The sequence below is a fragment of the Ranitomeya variabilis genome, chromosome 1, assembly GCF_051348905.1.
Source record: "Ranitomeya variabilis isolate aRanVar5 chromosome 1, aRanVar5.hap1, whole genome shotgun sequence".
NCBI classification, from domain to species: domain Eukaryota; kingdom Metazoa; phylum Chordata; class Amphibia; order Anura; family Dendrobatidae; genus Ranitomeya; species Ranitomeya variabilis.
Genome location: NC_135232.1, coordinates 587,521,638 through 587,541,881, shown reverse-complemented (window position 1 = coordinate 587,541,881; position 20,244 = coordinate 587,521,638). Strand labels below are relative to the sequence as shown.

Genomic DNA, 20,244 nt, shown 5'->3' with positions numbered 1-20,244 from the left:
CACATTCAGTGCAGGGAAGCTCTCTGCAGCAGCGCGTGCATTAGCAGCGCTCTTGCCGAAAGCAGTTTTAACCCTGTAGACGCCGACGGGAGACGTGACATCAGAATGTGAGTATGTAGTGTTTTTTTTTTTTTTTACTTTTACAATGGTAGCCAGGGTAAATATCGGGTTACTAAGCGCGGCCCTGCACTTAGTAACCCGATGTTTACCCTGGTTACCCGGGTGCTGCAGGGGGACTTCGGCATAGTTGAAGACAGTTTCAACGATGCCGAAGTCGTTCCCCTGATCGTTGGTCACTGGAGAGAGCTGTCTGTGTGACAGCTCCCCAGCGACCACACAACGACTTACCAACGATCACGGCCAGGTCGTATCGCTGGTCGTGATAGTTGGGAAGTCGTTTAGTGTAACTCCAGCTTTAGGCTTAATGCTTCTGCGTTCTCAACATACTGTACATCTCTGCGGACGGCTTATCTTCAGGAGAACAAAGCATTCGAGGTCCGAAATTGGATATGCCCGATCAACATCTCTCCAAACAATCAGTTGACCCCATACACATTAGAGCAGCAGCCAGACTAGTAGAAATCCTTAAGCTGTAAATTGAATAGAGACATTTAAGCCATGGTAAATTCGTTATCGATGATAAAGATAAAAGGAGTCCACTAAAAAGAAAGTGGTGGTAGAAAATTTTGTGGGTATGGACAAGGAACCATCAACCAATAACTAGATATCATTGTATCTTCTTTTTCCATCTAGTTGGTTCTGTGATATCTAGCTGCCAGAAATATCTCCCACTGAGGTGGTCATGCAGGCCCTGAAATCAAATGCCTAGATATTAGAGTTGAGCAAAAAAATTAGCATGATCTTGATCCAGCAGCCAACGACTACAGATGAACCACTTCATCCTGCTGGCACCCCCAGCAACTGATCTGACTAGTAGGAGTGGTACAAAGTCATAATGGATGTGCACAGGATATCGCACTGGGCCTACTAGTCAAAAGAGGAACCAAGGACGAAGGCAAATAGGAAGATTGCAGAGTTTTTGCCAGCGGCCACTGGACCAAGGTCCTACAAATCCTCAACTAGAGGAACAAGTAAGGAACTGCTGCATAACGGAGCAGATTTCCTTTGCTGGACTCTCGGGTGACTTAGCTTTTGCCAATACCACAACATTTGTATGGGGTCATGCTCTGTACAAGCACACAATCAGCAGCCGATGGATTTTTCATACCATAACCATCTCAAAAGAACAATAATATGTAGTATGGGGGGTTGAGAAAAATCATTCAACTACAGCTGTTAGACAATTTCCATAAAACCAGAAGATATCTGTGGGTGAATCTCAGATTTCATGTGGTAGATTTTGGGGAAAGAAGGATAGAGCATGTAGGAATTTTACATTACTGATCCTTGGTTCTCACAGAAGATAAAAGTGACTGCAAATTCTCACAAATATCAAGCAGATTTTACAACCAGACTTTGATCAGTTGTCTCCAAAGTATGGACTTTTTTTTTCTTTAAAACTACCACAACAGCTGATTACCAAACATATTGAGTAAATGATCCATACATATAGGTACACAGCAGCCGGTACACCATCTACTGTATGACAAAAGCATTAAAGTACAGCTATTTAGTAGAGTTGAGAAGATCTCAAGCGTCAGGCCTTGAAAAAAAAAGGAACTTAATTACACAGCTCCAGATTTCCAAAACTGCAAAAGTGACTGCATCTCCCTCTGTTTTCAATTTGCCAGGAATACTTAATGAGGATAAATTAATTAAAGATGCACAACAAGTCTGTGAGTAACAGTTGGCGATCTTTTTTTAATTTAATCTGTCAATAAAGACAAATCTACAAATTCCAATGTATTTTAAACCATAATAAAATCATTCACTGAGGAAATAAAAAAATCTTAGTTTGGGCAAAAAAACAGTTACAGATTCTCATAAATATTGTAATAAGGTTTTATTAGCATTCTTAAAAGAAATCTAGCAGCAGGTTTTTGCTATATAATCTGAGAGCAGTATAATGTAGGGGAAGAGACCCTGTTGTGTTACCTGCTCAGCAGATTGCTGTAGTTTCAATACAATAAGTGTTTTATCAGCAGGAGATTATGACTGCAGGAATAGGTGTCACGTGCCAGGCAGTCCATTAATATGTGTAACCCCGCCTACACCACGGATTAGCAGTTTACTGATTATTCAGAAGCTGGCAAACAATCAGTGGTGTGGGTGGGGATATACACAGCTCAGCAATCTGACCACTAGTACATCTACAAAAGAAAAAACAGGGATTCTAGCAAAACAGCAAAAAACAGCCCAGTAAGTGACATATCACTTGGGTCAGGGTCTCTCCCCCTACATCATGCTGCTCTGATTACCAAGCAAAAACCTGTTGACACTTTAAATGAGGTGGCCAAGTTTTTAATTACATTTAGATTATGACATTTGTTCTATCTTTCCACACTAAACCAGTCCACCAATTACTTTTGGAGACCTCCTTTAGTCCTCCTTTAGTGTTCGGACATCCATAATCTTCTACAAAAAAATAAACAAAAACACATTAGTAGGAGGAACCTGATGAGTTCTTATAATTTTCACGCTTTGGCCTTCTCCAAAATTCCAAACAAGATTACAAAGCTAAAATTAATGGGACACAAGAGACATCTCTAAGTTCTCATCAATCAAGAAGGACGAAACTTAGACCAGACAAGAAGTACCTAGATAATATGACCATTTGTGGTCTAGGTGCACATCACAACAGGTTCCAAGCTACTGGGCAATTTTGTTTTTTTAAACCGTTTAAAAAATATTTGTATCTAGGACGCAATATCTACATTTCCATTTACTCATCTTTTTGAACTTTTGGCCGACAGAGGCATCCTGCTGGTTTCTTGTTTAAGCAATTACTATGAAAGAAAAGCCCTCTCATAAAGAACAGTGGCCACCTGGAAATTGGAATAAAAGGAATTAGGCCTGTTATAGAAGATTAAATGCTACACCTCAGTGGTCAAACACTTGACCAAGTACCTATGACCTCCAAGAAAGTTACTCACAATAAACAAAGCAGGAATTTGTATGTCGACCACCATAGCAGTAGCTGGGAGTCAACATCAACACCATAATGTAGAATGTCAAGTGTACATCATCTCCATAGAATATATAAAAGAATAGATTTCATAATCTCTAATCTCTAAACACAGGAACAACCTTTCTATTGAACTTATGAAACCTAATATTATCTGCAAAGCAGAGTGGCAGAGTACATTCACTGCCTAAGCATTGATTGGTACCTTATACAGTTATACTGCCATCTATGTTCATAAATATATCTTGTATCATACTGTTATTTATGTAAAAAGTATAACTACTATAATACTGCTCCTATGTACAAGAATATAACTACTATAATACTGCTGCTATGTACAAGAATATAACTACTATATTACTGCTCCCTATGTACAAGAATATAACCACTACTATAATACTGCTCCTATGTACAAGAATATAACTACTATAATACTGCCCCTATGTACAAGAATATAACCACTACTATAATACTGCCCCTATGTACAAGAATATAACTACTATAATACTGCTCCTATGTACAAGAATATAACTACTATAATACTGCTCCCTATGTATAAGAATATAACTACTATATTACTGCTCCCTATGTACAAGAATATAACCACTACTATAATACTGCTCCTATGTACAACAATATAACTACTATAATACTGCTCCCTATGTACAAGAATATAACCACTATAATACGGCCCCTATATACAAGAATGTAACTACTATAATACTGCCTACTATGTACAAGAATATAACCACTATAATACTGCTCCTATGTACAAGAATATAACTACTATAATACTGCCCCCTATGTACAAGAATATAACTACTATAATACTGCTCCTATGTACAAGAATATAACTACTATAGTACTGCCTCCTATGTACAGAATATAACCACTACTATAATACTGCTCCTATGTACAAGAATATAACTACTATATTACTGCTCCCTATGTACAAGAATATAACCACTACTATAATACTGCTCCTATGTACAAGAATATAACTACTATAATACTGCCCCTATGTACAAGAATATAACCACTACTATAATACTGCCCCTATGTACAAGAATATAACTACTATAATACTGCTCCTATGTACAAGAATATAACTACTATAATACTGCTCCCTATGTATAAGAATATAACTACTATATTACTGCTCCCTATGTACAAGAATATAACCACTACTATAATACTGCTCCTATGTACAACAATATAACTACTATAATACTGCTCCCTATGTACAAGAATATAACCACTATAATACGGCCCCTATATACAAGAATGTAACTACTATAATACTGCCTACTATGTACAAGAATATAACCACTATAATATGGCCCCTATATACAAGAATATAACTACTATAATACTGCCCCCTATGTACAAGAATATAACTACTATAATACTGCTCCTATGTACAAGAATATAACTACTATATTACTGCTCCCTATGTACAAGAATATAACCACTACTATAATACTGCTCCTATGTACAAGAATATAACTACTATATTACTGCTCCCTATGTACAAGAATATAACCACTACTATAATACTGCTCCCTATGTACAAGAATATAACTATCATAATACTGCTCCCTATGTACAAGAATATAACTACTATATTACTCCTCCCTATGTACAAGAATATAACCACTACTATAATACTGCTCCCTATGTACAAGAATATAACCACTACTATAATACTGCCTTCTATATACAAGAATCAGGTCTTTCCGGAAGGGTTTGTGTACCTACAGTTCTATTGTAGAAGTCTTTTCATGAGTTATTTGCATTGTGGGAATGTTCCCTTGAGACAGAGGGCAGATATGAGTAGAAGGAAACCACAAATAAGGAGAATACCAGGAAGACAGCAACAGGATGACTTCAGTGTGGTCAATATGTGCTGGATATGGTTACAAAAGACACAATTAAACACTTGTTCTCTTCCCGGTGCCACATCAAAAAGTAGCAACACATTGCACCAAAATTTGTTTGTTCTCCTGTAAAATTGGCCCTAGGGTGTATGTGCACAAGATTTGAGAATTCCTACGAACTGACTTGCCTGCAAGCAGAGCAGAGGTGGTAGTCCAGCAGGTCCCCCCCCCATAAGGATATAATCAGAAACATGTATTTTTAATCAGGAGGACTAGTCATTATACTGTTGGGACTACTTCAAATGAGCTTATGACACCGTCATCAGGCCTGCGTCCCGGATGTAAGGGACTACCAGCATCCATGAATGCTCTGTTACAGGTAAAATGTATTTCAAATTTATGGATCCTCGGACATTTCTTTTCTAGTATAGTAGGGGTGGGGTCACTGGGTCTCATCATAGTTCTCAAAACGGAGAAAATAGGAAAAGACAAAGATGCAGTCCTCACCAATGATGGTAGAGCATCTAGATTTTTAGACCACCCAAAAGGTATGATTAGACTGAGTTTGAGAAGTTCATGGAAACTTGGACTTTCCACTCAGTTTTGACTCCAAAAACTCAATACGATAGCGGATGACCAAGCACTCATTCTTCCCGATTGCCCCTTCACATGGACATTCATTTCCTGAATAACTGAAGAGTCTGGCATTAAAATTCTAACTGCACGACACTTATCTCCTCCGACATTGTGTGTCATGGAAAGCTTGATGGCCTCTACACACAGCAGCCTAAACTAACCAGGGACTTGGCCTCTATAAAAATGTTGCCTGTAACGTAGTTTTCTAAACCCTACTTGTACAGAAAACAGTCTTGCTTCTTTATGTAAATGAGTTGATTGGCACACCGTTGGCATGGCCAAGCACCATTCCAAATTCTCAACTTAGTGGCAAAGACAGCGCCATTCCCTGGTACTCCTGTCTGACTTCTGAACTACCATATCTAGCTGCCTCCACCTATGTATATTGACAGTGGTACCTTGCCCAGAGCAACTGCTGCCTAAATTAACAACTTGGTCATGTACATGTATATTTGTATTAGCGCAGGAGCCGTGGGTACATACACTTCCACGCCAGGGCCAAGCACACACCCATATCCTGTTTATTACCAGCCTGAACTAAAAAATTGGCCTTTGGCACGCCCAAAACAGGGTCTGGGGGATTGAATGGCGCAGTTGGTACTTGGCCACTCCAAGGGTGCACAGAGCACCCTCATTTGCTTAATGAATAAAGATAGTTTTCTGCACAAGGAAGGTAGAGAAAACTATACTACATGCATTAATTTTATAAGGGCTGCCACCTTTATATGATTATCTGATTTCATTTGATTTTTTGTGGTGGGGGGAGACTACCTGTAATGGGGTCACAGCAGTGACAACCGCTTCCCACGTATTATTTACGAGTCACAGTGCCTTTCATTTAGTAGTGGCTGTGCCTGATATTACTTCCTGATTTCTACAAGGTGGTCCCTGACAATCTGATATTGATGGCCTATTCCTTAAAACAACATTTACAATATTGTACAATATTTTCCAACATTTAAACCGCCGCCCGAACACCACACCCAAATGAATCTAACGTTCAAATTAGGTTAAAAAAAAAGTCTAGTCGTTCTAAACCCATAGTTTTTTTAGCTCATTGATTAATGAAGGATACTGACTGACAGCTTATGTGACATCTTATGGTCTGCGCATGGCAGCAGTGGCCGGAGAACAATATGAGGAGGCTCGGTGACCATAGAAACAAAACTAAAAAAAATTCACATCAAATCATGTTCTGCTTCCAGCCACTGATTTTGGATGGATGGGGTCAGGATGCTGCAGTCAGTGAAGGCTTTTGTCCCGAATACCAGATTTTTTGCATCTATTACCATGGAAACCCAAAAGGCCTAGTCTCCGTGCACCTCCCCCATCCCACCACATGCACCCCTTTGGTTTCCTAGGTAATGGCAGCCAGGCTGAGAAATATTCTTCCTAGCAAGTGTATGGAGAGATGAAGGGTGGAGAGGTTGGAAGGAAAGAAGGGTATAGGATGAGCAAGGAACGAAACTGTAGGGAAAAATAATATGTCTTCATTTTGTAACTTTTCTCGTATTGTTCAGAAAATAGGATCAGGTTTCTTCAGGGAAACGACCTTGAAAATCCACGAGAGACAAAAGTGGACAAAAAAAATAAAATACAATTTTGGACTACCTTTGTCAAAAGCTTGAAGTGAAGCCCACAGCTAAGGAAGCTGAAGGAAAAATAATATGCGATTCCAAAAAAGACGTCAACACACTTTATGAGCAAAAAGGGTTAAAAGAACCTCTCAAGCCTTTATATACAACTCCTGCCCCAATTCAGTTCCCAAGATGCTGCCGCTGCATGGAGTGGTCATCCCGGGAGAACAGTTTTCCAAGAGCAAATTTGGACAGTAAATATAAAAGCTTGAGCTTTACAGCCCCTGCCTGAGGTCGAGTGGGATAATCACATTTTAAAAGGTGGCCATAAAACTTTTAATCATTGTCCGGCAGCTATTCTTCTAGACCACCATCCCATATACATACATGTTTGACTTGGTGCTTATTTCCCATGAGCACAAAGGAGCCAATATGAAATCCAACATACCCAGTCCTTTTTCCAATCCTTTCCCAAAACATTTAAGTTTGACACACCCATTAGATGGCCGCCGGCAGAACGATTGTTTAGAGGGCAGTTGAGTTGGGTTAATCAATTTGTGGGACTATGGTCCATCAGCCAAGTCAGTAGTCTCTGGACACTGGACAGTAGGCTCCCAAATGTCATACCATCTTGATCCTCGATGCAGCTTTGAATACTTGGCACTGCATCATATGTTCGTCAATTCAATGATTAAGTTGCAACCGCCCAGCTAGTCAAGAGCCGAGCTAGAGACCACAGAAGATAAGTGATTATCGAGCATTCCATCCAGCAGCCAGAGAGTACTGACCTTGCCAATGTACCGAAGTCCCGCAAATTGATCCACCCAACTCAAGCCAGCAGCCATGTCAGCATACTCTCCCAAGCACTCGTGTTCTCTGAGAGACTTGTCTGGCGGCTTATCTCCGGAACACAATGTGATCCTAAGTCCAAAATAGAACATTCTGGACAGATATTTTCCCAGATAACAAATTGACTGAGGCTCCCAACACAGACTGTCATTCAAACCCAGCTTTACAGTTGGCAGAGTCAAGATGCTGTTGTATACATTAATGATCACCTTGTCTGCTCATATATGGCAGATATTGATGTGGGAGGCCTGCCTTATGAAGCTTGTTCTGTCATCTACGCTCAACATTTGGTTAAGTTGACATTGGTCTAATGTATATGTCCAGTTAGGACTCAAATGAAAAAGACAGACCCACTGACTCATATAAAGGTCCAGCATGGTTCAACCATAGTTTGGATATCAAAAAAATAATTGCACAAACCGATATCCTTGCAGTTAATTGTGATGGTGATGCCAAAGATTACCCCATATTGAAATTAAAAAAATAGTCAATTAACTTATTATTTTTTGGAGTGTAGGAGGAACCTGGAAAATCCAAGATCACCGGGAGAGTCCGTATACACAACTGCATATTTTTCGGTGTTGCAATGCGGGGAAGTGGTGGGGAGGGGGATTCTCGGAACAACTTCAAAAGGTTCTGGTACATTGATGTGCAGAATCGACTATGAAATAGACCATATATGATCCAGCTAATATAAAAACATTATAGTTCCACATTTGTGTTTTAATGAGCACTAATGCTTCTCAAGTACATCTTAAGAGTTTCCCGATCTTTCCAACTCTGTAGGAAACCATAACAGAAGGACTAACTTTGGGCGTCCAATGTCCAAACTCATTTGTGACTAGCTTCATATGGACATGGTCATGAGGTATATATGGACATTGTACAATAGTTCTCCCACCAAATTGTAGGCCAAGTAGTATGTGGTCACATGCAGACATTACCTCTCCTTTTAGATTTCAATTTCTTTTATTACGCCCACCCCATGCCTTGCCTATAATCACTTGTTAGGTATGTAAAGCTTACATACAAATTACACATTGGAAAGTCTACGTTTAGGAGTTTAACAAAATGACTTTTCAGAATAGGCGGCAGACTCTTAATACTATAATAGTACATTAGCCAAACTCCAAGCTAAAAAAGAAGGCTAACCAGAAGATTGAACCTGTAGAACCAGTTCACAGAACAGCTGCACGATTAGACAGGACTATTATAGGAAAATATGCCCCTCTACAGAAGAGCAGAGTCTATATAATGCAGAAGACGCTTATTGCACAAAGTGAGCCTACCACTGGTAAACTTATTAATATTAAAACATCACATGGACCTCCACTGAACCTGACAATTTTGGCTGGTCAGACCACCATTCTAAATTTGTATGAGGGTGCCCAGACTCTCCCCCCCAGTGACCGATATCTGAGAATAGTAGAATGAGGCATGTAGGATATCTGCATGCCAAATTCTCTGGGCTCACTGGAAATAAGTTGTCACTTACCGGAGTCTATAGGGGACAGACCAGTTTGGCATCTTTTTAGGGTTGGCGCAAAAGGTCTTGGGTCTTATTATGGCAGATGATACAAGAGTAGTTTAGTAGCACAACAAAATGTGTTATGGTACAAAGTAACATAACTTTACTCCAGATGTGCTCAAGCTTAGTGGTTGCAGCCTGTGGCAAGCTGCTAGACAATGGCAGCCTGTGGCACGCCGCTCGACAGTGACAAGCAGCTGTAACTGTTTATTTGTATAACAATTTCACCCTATAGCATGCCTCTTGACAGTTAAGGTACCGTCACACTAGGCGATATCGCCAGCAATCCGTGACGTTGCAGCGACCTGGATGGCGATATCGCTGTATTTGACACGCAGCAGTGATCTGGATCCCGCTGTGAAATTGCTGGTCGCTGCTAGAAGGTCTGCACATTATTTGGTCGCTAGGTCGCCGTGTATCGCCGTGTTTGACAGCAAAAGCGACGATACCAGCGATATTTTACACTGGTAACCAGGGTAAACATCGGGTTACTAAGCGCAGGGCCGCGCTTAGTAACCCGATGTTTACCCTGGTTACCAGCGTAAAAGTTAAAAAAACAAACAGTACATACTCACCTGCGCGTCCCCCAGCCTCTGCTTCCTGACACTAAAGCGCCGGCCCTAAACTGAAAGTGAAAGCAACAGCGGTGACGTCACCGCTCTGCTGTTAGGGCCGGAGCTCAGTCAGCGTCAGGATGCAGAGGCTGGGGGACGCGCAGGTGAGCATGTACTGTTTGTTTTTTTAACTTTTACGCTGGTAACCAGGGTAAACATCGGGTTACTAAGCGCGGCCCTGCGCTTAGCAACCCGATGTTTACCCTGGTTACCCGGGGACCTCGGCATCGCTGGTCGCTGGAGAGCGGTCTGTGTGACAGCTCTCCAGCGACCACACAGCGACGCTGCAGCGATCGGCATTGCTGTCGCTATCGCTGCAGCGTCGCTTAGTGTGACGGTACCTTTACAGTCTATGGCAGGACACTTTAAACTTAAGCACCAGTTAGGTAAGAGTTCTTCTCTTGCCGTCTCCATCGAACCAAGTTTGCCTCACAAATAGTTTTTACTCAACCCTCAAAGCTTGCTGGAAATAGCTAATGATCATTGAGCCTTAATTCACATTCCCACAAAGGCCCTCCCAACTTCACTCAAGGGGCCCAAAATGTTCTCCACAGTTGACTCGACTACAATCTCCCCCCTCAAAGATGGCTGCCCGACAGTACTAGGCCACTTTGACGCTTATAAAAAAAGAAAGTTCTGACTAAAGTAGACAATAGGTAGGTCTCAAATGTCTTGGAAAGAGTTTGAGAAGCCATCTTTTGAGTAAGTTTGGATTCATCGTTTCGTAAAACATCTTAGCAGCATGTTCCTTTTAGAAGAAACCATGAGTTTAGAAGAAGCAAGGTTCCAATACGAAAACCAAAGAGCATTACTTTAAGTAGTATTCATTAGGATTTACAGATGGTGTTGGCAGAGATGTTAAGTAGGACCCTAAAAAGCATAGACCCTTTGAGGCAACACCAATTCCAGTTGATGGGTTGTCCAAGTAAGTTTAACCACATGCTGAAAATCATAGATTCTGAATATACAACTAAATTCTATGCGCAATGTATAACTAGATATAAATGCTACTTTCTATAGATTATTTTAGTAGTGTTCTGAAGTTACCCCTTCATGAGGCCAGCTCACCCAGAACCCTTGTTAAGTAAATTATTAGCTTCCTAAATATATAGAGTATGTCAGAAGAGGGAATTTTCTGAGGCCAAGAACATTTTGGAACAATTTTGTGAAATTTATGGCCTGGCTAACAATTTCCAGTTGCACAATTGTTCCCTTTTAATGAGCTACACATGATCAATAAATTCTAAAATGATTCACTGCGGTTTGGATTTAGGATGTAAATGTTTCATAGCATTCACGATTCCAGACGGAGAGTCAAACACTTAACACCCTGAAGACCAAACATACAGCAATGCTCATAAATCTAGAAAGGGCTGTACCCCTTCTCTACCATCTGCAGGGTCCAAGAAGAATTTAATTAAGTGGGTCAACTGCCCGACCAGACAAATGTCCAAAATGAGATACATTTGTGGACTTGAGTCACTAGGTGAAGGGCGCAACAATTAGGCTCCCACAGAGACTTTTTTATTTTTTTAAGGAGTTTTTTGCTGTGAATCCTCTCAAATATCCTCCACAAAACACTTCAAAAATGTTTGGAAAATTGTTCATATACACATCAATTGGTAATCCCATTTTGCAATTCATAGGAGGTTTCCTTTTGGCTTTTTGAACCCCTGAATAAGTTTTTAAAAATGCAAGGTGGATAACAAAGAGTGCTTGGTACTTCTATAAAAGCAGGTCCTTAAAAGGGTTCTCCAGGAACAGAAAATAAAACTAAATAACTAATAGGAAATGTCATTATAAATAACTTACTAAATACATTTAATTAGAAAATCACAGTTTTTTTGGTCTACAGAGGCAATTAAAATTCTGGTGTAACAAGGTGACGGCCATTTTAATTCTATAGTGATAACCTCTATAGATAAAATGATTGTGATTTGTGAACTAAATGCATTTAAAAACTTCTATATAATGACATCTACATTAGTTATTTAGTTTTTTCTATTCCTGGATAACCCATTTAACCCCTTCACGACATGCGCCTTACATGTACGGTGCATGTCGTGTTTCTCCCTTTGATGTGGGCTCCGGCACTGAGCCCACATATTTCCCAGCTCATGTCAGCTGTTTTGAACAGCTGATATGTGCCCCTAACAGCTGCGGGTAGAATTGCGATTCACCTGGGGCTGTTAACCTATTAAATGCCGCTGTCAATCTCTGACAGCACCATTTATTGTGATAGTGCCAGAAGCATATCACTAATCCCGCCCATCGGGGGTCCGCAACAGACCCCTGTGGTTGTCATTGCCGGATTGCTTTGAGTGCCACCCAGCAGTCGGCACCAATAGCAAGTGAGCATTTCTGCTACATAGCTTCAGCCCTGCTGTGTGTAGCACAGGCGATCGCATGATCGCAGCTTCTAGTCTCCCGTGGAAACTCTTGAAGCAAGTGTAAAAGTGAGAAAATAAGTTTAAAAAAAAAATATATATATATATATATATATATATATATATATATATATATATATATATATATATATATATATATATATATATATATATATATATATGTTTGGGCACCCCTATTAAGCTTAATGTTTTATAAAAATTGTTTTTTTTTGCAACAGCTATTTCAGTTTCATATATCTAATAACTGTTGGACACAGTAATGTTTCGGCCTTGAAATGAGGTTTATTGTACTAACAGAAAATGTGCAATCTGCATTCAAACTAAATTTGACAGGTGCATAAGTATGGGCACCTCACCAGAAAAGTGACATTAATATTTAGTAGATCCTCCTTTTGCAAAAATAACAGCCTCTAGTCACTTCCTGTAGCTTTTAATGAGTTTCTGGATCCTGGATGAAGGTATTTTTGACCATTCCTCTTTACAAAACAATTCCAGTTCAGTTAAGTTTGATGGTCGCCGAGCATGGACAGCCCTCTTCAAATGATCCCACAGATGTTCAATGATATTTAGGTCTGGGGACTGGGATGGCCATTCCAGAACAGTGTAATTGTTCCTCTGCATGAATGCCTGAGTAGATTTGGAGCAGTGTTTTGGATCATTGTCTTGCTGAAAGATCCAACCCCTGCGTAACTTCAACTTTGTCACTGATTCATGAACATTATTGTCAAGAATCTGCTGATACTGAGAGGAATCCATGCGTCCCTCAACTTTAACAAGATTCCCGGTGCCGGCATTGGCCACACAGCCCCAAAGCATGATGGAACCTCCACCAAATTTTACTGTGGGTAGCAAGTGTTTTTCTTGGAATGCTGTGTTTTTTTGCCGCCATGCATAACGCCTTTTTGTATGACCAAACAACTCAATCTTGGTTTCATCAGTCCACAGGACCTTCTTCCAAAAAGAAATTGGCTTCTCCAAATGTGCTTTTGCATACCTCAGCCGACTCGGTTTGTGGCGTGCTTGCAGAAACTGCTTCTTTCGCATAACTCTCCCATACAGCTTCTCCTTGTGCAAAGTGCGTTGTATAGTTGACCGATGTACAGTGACACCATCTGCAGCAAGTTGATGCTGCAGCTCTCTGAAGGTGGTCTGAGGATTGTCCTTGACTGATCTCACCATTCTTCTTCTCTGCCTTTCTGATGTTTTTCCTGGCCTGCCACTTCTGGCCTTAACAAGAACTGTACCTGTGTTCTTCCATTTCCTTACTATGTTCCTCACAGTGGAAATTGACAGGTTAAATCTCTGAGACAGCTTTTTGTATCCTTCCCCTGAACAACTATGTTGAATAATCTTTGTTTTCAGATCATTTGACAGTTGTTTTGAGGAGCCCATGATGCCACTCTTCAGAGGAGATTCAAACAGGAGAACAACTTGCAAGTGGCCACTTTAAGTAGCTTTCTCATGATTGCATACACCTGGCTATGAAGTTCAAAGCTCAATGAGGTTACAAAACCAAAAAAAGTGCTTTAGTAAGTCAGTAAAAAGTAGGTAGGAGTATTTAAAACAAGAAAATGATAAGGGTGCCCATACTTATGCACCTGTCAAATTTGGTTTGAATGCAGATTGCACATTTTCTGTTAGTACAATAAACCTCATTTCAAGGCAGAAACATTACTGTGTCCAACAGTTATTAGATATATGAAACTGAAATAGCTGTTGCCAAAAAAAAACAATTTTTATAAAACATTAAGCTTAAGATTAGTAGGGGTGCCCAAACTTTTTCATATAACTGTATGTATGTATATATGTATGTATGTATGTATGTATGTATGTATGTATGTATGTATGTATGTATGTATGTATGTATGTATGTATGTATGTATGTATGTATGTATGTATGTATGTATATATATATATATATATATATATATATATATATATATATATATATATATATATATATATATATATATATATATATATATATATATATATATACACACACATACATGCGTACATACTTGGTATCACATATTTGATACACAGATTTGGTATCGCCGCATTCAGTATCGCCCGATCTATCAAGCTGTAAAAATAAATTAATCTAATCTGTAAAGGGCGTAGCGGAAAAAAAAAAAAGTCAAAACACTAGAATTACTATTTTGGACGCCGCAACATTGCATTAAAATACAACAACGGGTGATCAAAAGATAGTCTCTACACCAAAATGGTATCAATACAAACATCAGCCAAGCCCTCATCCAGCCCCAAGTCCCAAAAAATGGAGACGCTGCGGGTATCGGAAAATGGAGCAATTTTTTTTCTTTTTTTAAACAAACTGGATTTTTTTTTTCACCACTTAAATAAAAAACAACCTAGATATATTTGGTGTCTACGAACACTTAATGAGCTGGAGAATCATAATGGCGGGTCAGATTTAGTATTTGGTAAACATGGTAAAAAAAGAAACAAACAGTTGTGGAATTGCACTTTTTTTAAGATTTCATTGCACTTGGAATTTTTTTTTTTTTTTAACATATTTTCTAGTACACGATATGGTAAAACCAAAGGTGTCGTTCAAAAGTGCAACATGTCCCACAAAAAACAAGCCTTCACATGGCCATATTAACGGAAAAATAAAAGTTATGGCTCTGGGAGGCAGGGTAGCAAAAAACAAATGCAAAAATGAAAAATGGGCTGCGGCGAAGTGGTTAAGGAAACCTCTCCAGACTAAGCACTGTCTAATCAAAACACTTCAAGGAAAACAAGAAAAACTTCTCAAAATTATGAGCGTTTCCTGAAGCAATTTCCCCTTGAAAAACTAGACATTTTTTCAATGTCCCAAAAACTTGATTATAATAGTCAGACTATTATGAAGAGAAAAATCTAAAAAAAAAAAAAATTGTGAAGAATTCAGGTCTGAAAAGGCACAAACTAAATAAGATAGACAACTGAAACTTCCAAATAAAAATAGGAATAATGGTCAGATGTAGGGTAAATCATCAGATGTAAGACCAATGTTTATATACACTGCTCAAAAAAAAAAGGAAACACTTAAACAACAGACTATAACTCCAAGTAAATCAAACTTCTGTGAAATCAAACTGTCCATGTAGGAAGCAACTCTGTTTGACAATCAATTTCACATGCTGTTGTGCAAATGGAATAGACAACAGATGGAAATTATTGGCAATTATCAAGACACACTCAATAAAGGAGTGATTCTGCAGGTGGGGACCACAGACCACATCTCAGTACCAATGCTTTCTGGCTGATGTTTTAGTCACTTTTGAATGTTAGTTCTGCTTTTACACTCGTGGTAGCATGAGACGGACTCTACAACCCACACAAGTGGCTCAGGTAGTGCAGCTCATCCAGGATGGCACATCAATGCGAGCTGTGGCAAGAAGGTTTGCTGTATCTGTCAGAGGCTGGAGGTGCAACCAGGAGACAGGCCACTACACCAGGAGATGTGGAGGGGGCTGAAGGAGTGCAACAACCCAGCAGCAGGACAGGACTACCTCAGCCTTTGTGCAAGAAGGAACAGGAGGAGCTCTGTCAGAGCCCTGCAAAATAACCTCCAGCAGGCCACAAATGTGCATGTGTCTGCACAAACAGTTAGAAACCGACTCCATGAGGATGGTCTGACGTCCACAGATGGGGATTGTTCTCACTGCCCAACACCGTGCAGGACGCTTGGCATTTGCCACAGAACACCAGGATTGCCAAATTCGCCACTGGCCCCCTGCGCTCTTCACAGATGAAAGCAGGTTCACACTGAGCACATGTGACAGAGTCTGGAGACGCTGTGGAGAGCAATCTGCTGCCTGCAACATCCTTCAGCATGACCAGTTTGGCAGTGGGTCAGTAATGGTGCGAGGTGGCATTTCTTTGGAGGGCCGCACAGCCCTCCATGTGCTCGCCAGTGGTTGCTTTAACGCCATTGGGTACCGAGATGAGATCCTCAGACCATATGCTGGTGTGGTTGGCCCTGGGTTTCTCCTAATGCAGGACAATGCCAGACCTCATGTGGCTGGAGTGTGTCAGCAGTTCCTGCAAGATGAAGGCATTGAAGCTATGGACTGGCCCACCTGTTCCCCTGACCTGAATCCGATTGAACATATCTGGGACATCATGTCTCGCACCATCCACCAACATCACGTTGCTCCACGCCGCTCACACAAAAGGACGCACACACCGGTCCACTTCACACCGGCAGAGGATTAAGACTAGCGGTGGACACCGCGTCTATACCCGGACACACCACAGGTAATCTGCGGATCTTTTTAGCGGCCCCACCATACCGGCCATTAGCCACGCCCACCCGAGAACGCCATACGGCGCCTCTTGGGTCACTAGGACTCTGTCCTTTATTATTTTACAGCTTTAAAGCTGAAACCAGGAGCGTTTCTGGATAATAAGGTACTCATCATGGGGCTAGTACATACATAGCACTGGACTGCACTCGACCGCAACATAAAAAAGCCACCCCTTTCTTCTTCTTTCTAGTGATTCCAATAGGGCTCTATTGGCAAGGAAGTTTACTCCCTACTTACCTCACAATTAGGTATGCTTTAACCGGTCTCTAAGCGTTATATTGTATATGTTCCGACTTATGCATGACCACCTCTATGCCTTGTACATATTGTTGTATATACCTATGTTTTTTTATTTTGTTGTTTTCTTCTTTTTTGTTAAATCATTATGTTTATTTTATTTTCTCACTATGTAGTAACTGAGGAAGGTCCGCAGGACCGAAACGTTTTATTGTTGATACTACACAATAAATCATTCAGCATCCATACTGAAGTTGAGTGCCGGGTTTATTACATTGATTAGCTATAGGGTGTGGGAGCCTACCCGTGCACCTACGCTAGCAGTGCTCACGGTTAAATTCACCGCACCACAGACTGTCCAGGAGTTGGCGGATGCATTAGTCCAGGTCTGGGAGGAGATCCCTCAGGAGACCATCCGCTGCCTCATCAGGAGCATGACCAAGTGTTGTAGGGAGGTCATACAGGCACGTGGAGGCCACACACTACTGAGCATCATTTCCTTGTCTTGAGACATTTCCATTGAAGTTGGATCAGACTAACTTCATTTTCCACTTTGATTTTGAGCATCATTCCAACTCCAGACCTCCATGGGATATTAGTTGTGATTTATGTTGATAATTTTTAGGTTTTATTGTTCTCAACACATTCCACTATGTAATGAATAAAGATTTACAACTGGAATATTTCATTCAGTGACATCTAGATGTGGGATTTTATTTTTTTGAGCAATGTATATAGGCCCCAATTCCTCAAAGCATTTTGATAAGAATTATACTGTAAATTGCTTTGAAAAGTCTCAAAAAATTTGGCGCAACTGGGAGTTGTGAAAAAAAAATTGCGACTTTAGGCACCTTCACAACAGTTTTTCCCAGTTGTGCCAAATTGGGCATTATGGGAACGTGACGCTGCGACTCATCCAATCCATGATGAGTTGTGGCGCTCCTTATGCCAGAAATCTTACTCCAGTCAGGGACTCCGGTACTATTTTTGGCGTGACGCAGAGAGGCTTATGCAACTTGTCAGATGCTCTCGATTCATGAAAAGGCATGTACCTATTCAGGAATCAGGAGCGTTTGACCCCACCTCACCCCCAAATCAAGACAGGAGGTCATCACGCATTCTCATTAGGAAAGATGAATTACTACATATTGACCTTTAAAATTTGCCCTATGTGCTCAAGGACACAAATAATAATAATCTTTATTTTTTTATATAGCTCTAACATATTCCACAGCGCTTTACAGTTTGCACACATTATCATCACAATCTAAATTCCCTATCACAAAAAAAGCCCAAACTGATCTCTTATTCCTCGCCCACCAGGAGTGCAGGGCTGCCCTTCACCACTGATCTGGTCAGCACTGCAGCCAATCACTGAGCTCAGTGGCTCATACACTCCACAATGAGTGAAGCTACTGAGCTCAGTGATTGATAGCAGCGCTGTCGAGGTGATATCATTGCTGCAGTGGTGAAGCTTGGGAGGAAAAGAGCTCAGTTTGGAGGATTTTTTGGCATCCCTGAGACTTGGGAGATTAAACTTTGTAACAGGTCAACATATTTAAACCACTGGCATCACAATACATGTCAATTATGGACACTCACCAGGTTAGGGTGACCGGAAACGCGGGCTTGGATGGTTTGTATTAATCCAACGATATTTTGTGCATCTTAAAAAGGTGGGAATTTGGATTTAGAAATGTTTCAAAACAAAGTTTCTTCAATCATTCACCATCGATATTTCTTATAGGAGGCTTCTTTCTATTCATTAGCTTTGAAAACCTACACACAAAAAAAGGAAACTATAAATTAAACTGTATTAATAAGAACCACATACATTTGATAAGCTGATGAGAGATGAATATTGCAATATTGCTATTTTTCCTTTTTGATCTTCCATGAGCTTTCTTTTATGAAAAGCTTTACTTTTGCCCACTTTCCAAAAACTAAATTTATGATGCATTTTCTAAAAATCAGCCAAAAAAGTAGGTTAAAAAAATAACAAAAGTTGAGATATCAACAAACTAATTCTGATAACAAAACACTGGTATATTGTTCAATGAGATTTTTTTTCTATAAAATTCTCTATAGTTCAAAAGCATTCAAATAATTATATTACCATTTTCTTATTTAAAAAAATATATGCAGCACATATTCAACCGGCCAAAAATAAAAACCACATGTTCTTGGCAAAGTGCCCTTTCCAAAGAAAATTACATATTGACTAGAATATCCACAGCGCATTACTAATATATATTACGTCAAAGCGAAATTACCCATTACACCGAAATAAATTGGAGGGTATACAAGATGTATAGGATTCCGTGTGCTGCCAACATGATGAATGGGCAGGTACGGCAATGTCCACATATTACCACTTAGCATTGACTTAACAATAGGTCCCGTGTAGAGCCAGACATGCTGGTATGATCTCAAAGGCTTCATTATTAAAGGGGGGAATTAATATTAATTCTTTCCTGGCTCTGGAAATCCATGCAGACATTAGGAAATCCTAGATTGCGAATCCCACGCTCACGCGACAAGAGTTCATTACCTCATCTCAACCTCATCCATCATCAGAAGCTCTTAATGTCTGCATAGCCATAAAAATCTTCAATATCTTCCTGTCTGCCTCACACATTCCTCCTGCTTTCTGGAAGTGCGCTATGAAATATTATGCCAGCGCTACAGTGGTTGGGAGAAAATGGAATCAATATGGTAACTGGAGACAAGATTTTACGAAAGCAATGAAACACATAGATTAGGATTGTTGTGTTATCTCAATATGTTGGGAACTTCATTGTTCACAGCAGGGAACTTCAATGTTCACAGAATTAAAAATTATTGGGTATGGCAGAGGAAGAACAATATGGATGAAGATAAGAAGACAATTGGAAAAGAAGTGGAAAAATACATGTCTAATTGAGCAAAAAGCCTCATCCCCGACAAAAATAGCCTGTACAGCCAAAACCATAAAAGAGGGTCAATATACAACAAATAGGTCCTGCAAAAGTTATACATTGTGTCAAAAACTATAATATATATATAGCCTCTTGCGCGGTACATACAGCTGAACACCGTCGCACCACACACACTGCATAAGCCGTACACACAACA

The 20,244-nt window shown here is 40.1% G+C and overlaps 1 protein-coding gene across 3 annotated transcripts in view; it reads right to left on the bottom strand.

The window, feature by feature from the left end:
• VANGL2 (VANGL planar cell polarity protein 2) overlaps positions 1-20,244 on the bottom strand; it is a 129,966-nt gene that overhangs the window by 55,104 nt on the left and 54,618 nt on the right. For all 3 annotated transcript variants that reach the window (XM_077258049.1, XM_077258066.1, XM_077258056.1), the window contains exon 2: positions 18,733-18,909. The gene's annotated coding sequence lies outside the window, so the exon portion shown is untranslated. The remainder of the gene's footprint in view (positions 1-18,732; positions 18,910-20,244) is intronic.